Genomic DNA, 6,956 nt, shown 5'->3' with positions numbered 1-6,956 from the left:
TGTTTCAATGCGCTAAGCAAATTGGCACCGTTGTCACACACCACTTTACCAACTGTGAAATTGAGCGGTGTTAGCCACTGATCTGCCTGTGAACGCAAAGCTGAAAGGAGTGCAGGGCCAGTGTGGCTCTTGGCGTCCAGGCACAACAGACGAGCGACGCAGCGGAAGAGACGCTAGCAGTGGAAAAGGAGGAGAGGGAGGATGGAGTAGGAGGAGGAGAAAAAGAGGCAGGCCTGCATGCAATCCATGGCAGTAAAACCAAATCTACACAGGTGCCACGGGTTACATGCTTGACGGCCATCAGAAGGTTCACCCAGTGGGCAGTAAAAGTTATATACCTTCCCTGCCCGTGTTTGCTAGACCACGTGTCTGTGGTCAGATGTATCTTGGCACCGACAATGTGTGCCAGAGATACATTCACATGGCCATATAGCTATGGAATGCCCTTCTGTGAGAAATACTTCCTTCCTGGGACCTTCCATTGTGGTGATCCAATGGCCACAAATTTTCAAAAGGCCTCCGAGTCCATCAGTTTATATGGCAGTAGTTGGCAGGCTATCAGTTCTGACAAGCCAGCGGTCAAACGTTGGGCAAGAGGGTTATCCAGCGTCATCATTTTTTTACGCTCAAACATTTGGCCCACAGAAACCTGCCTTTTTCCAGAAAAAACATGAGGACGGCATGATGGAAGGTGGAGTGGAGGACAATTCTGAGGAAAGAGGAGAAGGAGAAGAGGGTGGACTGAGAGCCTGGAGTGTTGCTTTGTTGGTTCCGTTGCTCCCACTGGGCTCGGTGATGGCAGCTCATGTGCCTTCTTAAGGCGGTTGTCCCTAGGTGAGTGTTGACTGCAAAGGCTGCTGATGGCAACACTATTGTCAGCAGCGGACACGTTAAAAAAAGCCCACACTGCGGAGCCATGTGCCGGCATCCTGGGAGCGCCAGATGTGACCGTACATGGTTGATGCCTCGCTCCTGATACATTAGCAGTCTGGTTTGTCCCTCCTGTGCAATGTAAGTTCCGCCTGCTTCTCCTCCCTATCTGCTGGTCCATATCTCCCTCTGAGCTCCCCTCCTCTTCCTCTCTTGTGGGCACCCACGTGACATCACTAGACACGTCATCATCGACGTCACCTTCCCCACCGCTATAATTAGAGATCTCGGAGTAGGAAGCAACACCGGGGAACAAACCTCCTCCTTGGGCTGATCTGGGTACTGTCGTCAGACTGCTGAGTGGCGGTTGTTGCTACCTCCTCTTTCTGATCCAATGCCAACAGTGGCTGCACATCGGCTATGTCTTGTGATGGATCGGAAAATAATTCCTGTGACTCAAGTGGAGGGTATATGGTGGTGGTGGTGGTAGTATCTTTGGGGATGCACACAGCAGAGAGTGAAGAAGAGGGTGCAGATCGAGAGGATGCAGAAGAGTAAGGCTGAGTGAGCCACTCAACCAAGTCTGGTGCGTCCTTTGACGTAATCGAACGCACCTTCTGCAATTTGCCACTTTGACTCAAGCCTGTTGCTCCTGCCCTACCCCTACCACCCCTGCGGAAGGGCCTGCCTCTTCCTCTGCCTGTCATTTTTTAAATGACCCTGTGACAAAAGTCTCTAGAGAAGTGCAGTACATTGTTGAAGAAGGTATATAACACCCCACTTCAATCTGTCGTTTTGGGGGGCCACTGGTCTATCACACCAGTTATAATACTTTTTTCTTATTGCGTTTTTCACTCTTTGTAGTATCGCTGCAGAACCAGTCAGCAGTCACAATGCTGCACAGTGGAAATGCACTATACTATGCTTTCTATATTTGAAAGTATTTTATACGTGTATTACACCCCTATATACTGCACACCAAATAGTACACCTATACCAGTCCTTAAAAGGACCTTTGTGGACCTAATAGTAGCTAGCTAGTAGCTAGTGAATTGCAGACTGTCCCTGCTCCAAACACCAAACTGTCCCTCCCTACACTGAGAAAAGACAGCTGCAGAATTGGTCAGCACTCAGCAGCACACCAGTGCAGTATAATATACTTTCTATATTTGATAGAAAGTATATTATAAGTGTATTACAACCCTATATACTGTACACCTATACCAGTCCTTAAAAGGACTTTTGTGGACCTAATAGTAATAGCTAACTAGTGATTAGACTGACTGTCCCTGCTCCACACAGCGTCCCTTTCCCTACACTGACAAAAGACAGAATGTAAAATGGCCGCCAGATCAGGTCTATTTATAAGGTTGGGGATTATGTCCATGTGCGGAAATGTCTCAATTGGCTGTTCAACTGTGTTAAGCCAGGCAGTAGGGGCCTGATATATCATGCCTCATTGATGGTATAAAATTGTCTGCAGAGCACATCACATGGCCAGTCTGTAGATCCCACTCTAGGCCCCAGTATGCAACCTGCCTAATAACAAGACCTTGGTATGGGGCTTTCTCCCCACTCCCATGCTGATTATCAGCAGCAGAAGACAATGGTCAGTGAAGAGGGAGCTGAGAAAGCCACTGCTCTTGGGCACAGCACTGGATCAAGATTGGGCTCTGGTACTCTAATGCCGCGTACACACGTAGCAGACTATCACTAGACATCTATCGACGTCGCTGGCCCCGCTACTTGGTATGGACTTAAAGGGGAACCCCAGCGCCGAAAAAAAACGGCGTGGGGGCCCCCCCCCCCCAGGTCCACATCAGACCCTTGTCCGAGCATGCTACCCGGCCGGCCAGGAAAGGGGGGGACGAGCGAGTGCCCCCCCCCTGAGCCGTACCAGGCTCAACATGCGCACAACCCCCCCACCCAAAAGCACCTTGTCCCCATGTTGATGAGGACAAGGGCCTCTTCCTGACAACCCTGGCCGTTGGTTGTTGGGGTCTGAGGGCGGGGGGCTTATCGGAATCCAGGAGCCCCCTTTAATAAGGGGGCCCCCGGATACCAGCCCCCCACCCTATGTGAATGAGTATGGGGTACAATGTACCCCTGCCCATTCACCTGTAAAATAAAGTACAAAAAAACACAACACACAAGGGTTAAAATAGTTTATTGCACAGCTCCGGGGGTCTTCCGGGGTCTATACCTGACACATCAGAGAGTGAACTGGGTCCAGAGGTAAGTTAAACAAGGTCTGGACAGTAGCATGTCACGTAAACAATCAGCAGCAATGTACTTTTTTTTTCTATTTTGACATTCAATACAGATCCAAAGACAATGTTACTAAATATGTGAGCCTTTTATTTAATAATCTTACTTCCACCAACACTGAATCCATTATTTCACGCAGATTCACTATTTATACACATTAAGCTTCAGCATTCAAAGAAGCATACCAAAGGAGCTGTTCCCTACAACAATCACAATGCACCTTGCACTCTTCCGACACAAAGGGTAAAATCCAATTGGCTGCTGTGTTTTCCTCTTTACTCCTTTTTGCAATGCCTTAACCAGGAAGACTGAAGGTTCTTTATGAGAGCAGAAAGCCTATGTATTAATATTTATGTGTGTGCTAACTGATGAGAATATTTTAAGTAGATCCCCTATTATCTTTTTCAAATATACAGTCAGGTCCATAAATATTGGGACATTGACACAATTCTAATCTTTTTGGCTCTATACACCACAGCAATGGATTTGAAATGAACAAATGGGAGGCGTGACCACATGTGAGATGGGGGAGAGCGTGAGGTGAGAGGAGGACGTGTGTGCCTCTCCTCCGATTCCCCCTTGATGTAGCAGCGCGGCCCGAAATACTTTTTTTCAGTGACCGGAGCAGCTTTAACCAGGTTGCATGGCGTATGGAGAGGTGAAGGTCAGCCGCAGAATCCCGCACTATATTTGATCTATTGGCGGGCTTCTTTTTGCGGAGTGGTCAGATGGGAGAGGGGAGAGGAGCTCTGGAATATTGCTGCATGGCCCAGTGCTCCTTTAAGTTGTATCAGGATGCAACACATGTTTTGTGGGTACATGTTGTGAGGACACCAGCGGTATCAGTGACACCAGCAAAGAGATCCATGGGATTCAGGTGATGTGCAAAGTGAAAGTGATCAGGACTCAGACTGGCTGGCCGGTGAGTGACTTTACTATAATTAAAATACAAGAGCAACACTATACTCTGAAGGAACCCTTTGAGGGACTCCACTACACTTAATATACATGTGTGCGTACACCACCTGCACCCAGAGACCCCCAGATGTCCAAAATGTTTTCTCCTGGAGATCCTTTTTCTTTTTCTGGTGTTGAAGCAGGATACCTGGAGACCCTGTGTTTGGTTGTGCCGGGGACATTATATATAAGCCACATAAGTACTGGGAAGCGCAAATGCATTTTGTTTTCTTCTCGGAGCTGAGCACTAATCTTGAAGGTGTTGCCTATGCTTATGTTACATATGCCTAGCAGGGACTATTAGCTACAGTGTGCTGTTATAAGTGAACTCTTGATTGAACTGTGGCTTTATTACCTGGCTATTCAGATCTATAGAGTGCTTAGTAGTCTCACAGGCTCTGGAGGGGGTAAAAAAAAATATATATTTTCTTCCCCTTTTTCCCTTCTTGCTCGCTGCTCCTTTTTTATTGTCCTGTTGCCTCTCTGTTTATTTTTAATTTTTTGTATAAAGGTAAACAGTATGACTAGAAAAAAGGGAGAGGAGCAAGCACAGCAGGAGAACACTGGATCTTTGGCAACACGATCAGTAAAGGAAAAGTAAAAAGGGAACCAGGCTGCAGTGGCAGCTAAACTGGAGAGGTTTACCCATACTTCTGGAAAGTCACCTAATAAAGGGCCCCCACAGTCAGATGTAAAGGCCAAACCAGAACCCTCACAGGGCAGAAGGAGCCAAGGTCAGGGTCAGAAGGCTACTGTAGTAACAGGTACAAAAATGGCAGGTAACAGGGGGGCAGAAAGTGAGAATCTGCCACTCCCTGCTGAACCATTACTTCATACAGTGTCAGTATTACAGGAAGAACCAGAACCAACATTGAAGGATAGACTTATGGCGGTAAACGCATGCAAATGCCCATTGAATAGTCTTTCTGAACAAATGGGGGGGAAATCATGGAGGAATTGCTGGTGATGGGCCACGATTTGAAGAAAGTTGGGGAAAGGATAAGTGCCTTAGAGGAGAGACTGAGTCTAATTGAAGATTACCTTTTCCCCTTAAAACAGGAATTTCAAGTAATGAGAGAACTAATGGACCTCCAAGCCTCAAAACTGGATGAATTTGAGAACAGGGAAAGCAGGAGTAATGTGCGAGTGGTGGGACTCCCAGAGATGGTTGAAGGCCCCCAGCCAGTTTAGTTCGTAGAGAAATGGCTCAAGGAGACATTTGGGGAACCTTCTCACCGCAGTTCTCAAAAGAGAGCCCATAGAGTCCCCGCCAGGGCACTGCCATCGGGCGGGCGTCCCCGGTCAATCTTTCTATAATTTCTTAATTATAAGGACAAAGAGATCCTCCTAAGAAGAGCCAGGGAGATGGGGAACATTTTCTTTAAAGGTGTTAGGACATCATTTTACCCAGACTATATCACAATACTGCAAAAGCGAAGAGCAGTTTATAGACATTAAACGCTCTCTGCAGAAGTACAAATTAAGTATGGCCTATTGAATCCTGCACGTCTGAGAATTACGGTAGTGGGGGGGGAGGGGGGTGGGACCCAATTTTTTGATACACCAGCTGAGGCAGCAAGATGGTTTGAAGAAAATAAAAATGGAAAATTGTATACTTACCTTTCCGTAATTTTCCTTTCCTGACGCATCTTCATGGCACCACACACTGGGTTGTGACCCCGCCCCCCCACAACCCGACAGGATTGGTTAACTATAAATTTGAAGGGGAGACCCCCTGCTGCATTCTCTGTAAATATCATCATAAACAAAATAAAACGGGAGGGCATTGTGTGGTGCCATGAATATGCGTCAGGAAAGGAAAATTACGGAAAGGTAAGTATACAATTTTCCGTTTTCCTGATGCCTTCATGGCAGCACACACTGGGAAATAACTCGCCAGACGGGTGGGCAAATGCAAAAAATATTTAATTCCTACAAGGCCGAAGAATTGGCTCTTATAACAGATCTTCCAAAATCCGCCAAGGACAAATGGGCAGAGTTCACTTTATAGTGAGAAATGAAAGTATGTTCAGAAGACCAGGTTGCTGCTCTACAAATCGTCTCCGGCGACACCCTGCAATATGCTGCCCAGGAGGTAGCCACTGCCCTACTAGAATGAGCCCTGGTGTCTTCTGGAATCACCAAATGCTGAGTGGAATATGCCTTTCTAATGCCTCTCACCAACCAGGATGCAATAGTGCGTGAAGAAGTTGCTTGTCCGCATCTGGTTCCATGAGGAATAATCAAGAGAGAGTCCGTCTTCCTAAAGGAGATGGTAGCTGACAAGTAGTTGGTGATGGTGGTTTTAATGTCCAGCGGATGAGGCTCTCCCTGATCATCAGTGAAGGATGGAAGGACAATATCCTGGTTATAGTGAAAGGAAGAAGCCACTTTGGGTACGAAACGATCTGAGGGTCTAGCCACTAATCCGGAAAGAAAACCAAATAAGGTTCTGAAATCACCGGAGCTTGAATTTCTGACACTCTTGGCGGATGTTATAGCAATTAGAAAAGTAAGTTTCAAAGTCAAGTCCGATAGTGAAATAGACTCCAAAGGAATAAACTGTGGATTGGAAAAGGCATGGAGAACTACTGACAGATCCCAAGATGGGGAAAAAAGGCTTCCTAGGAGGCTTTATCTTCAGGCTAGCTCTAAGAAATTGTATGACCAGGGGATGGAAAGCCCATTTTGTTCCTGTTTTAGCGGAAAGAGCAGAAACCTGCACCTTGAGGGTACTTGAACTGAGACCTTTGTTAATTCCCAAATGAAGGAATTCCAGAATTTGAGGCGGTTCCGGAGAAAGAGGACTCCAATCTCTTTCTTGGGCCATGAGGCAGAACTTTTCCCAAATCCTTGCATAG

The sequence above is a fragment of the Lithobates pipiens genome, unplaced genomic scaffold, assembly GCF_037356315.1.
Source record: "Lithobates pipiens isolate NorthernLeopardFrog02 unplaced genomic scaffold, aLitPip1_a1.2 Scaffold_8, whole genome shotgun sequence".
Lineage (NCBI taxonomy): Eukaryota > Metazoa > Chordata > Amphibia > Anura > Ranidae > Lithobates > Lithobates pipiens.
The sequence above is the reverse complement of the archived record's forward strand: the minus strand, read 5'-3'. Positions refer to the sequence as shown.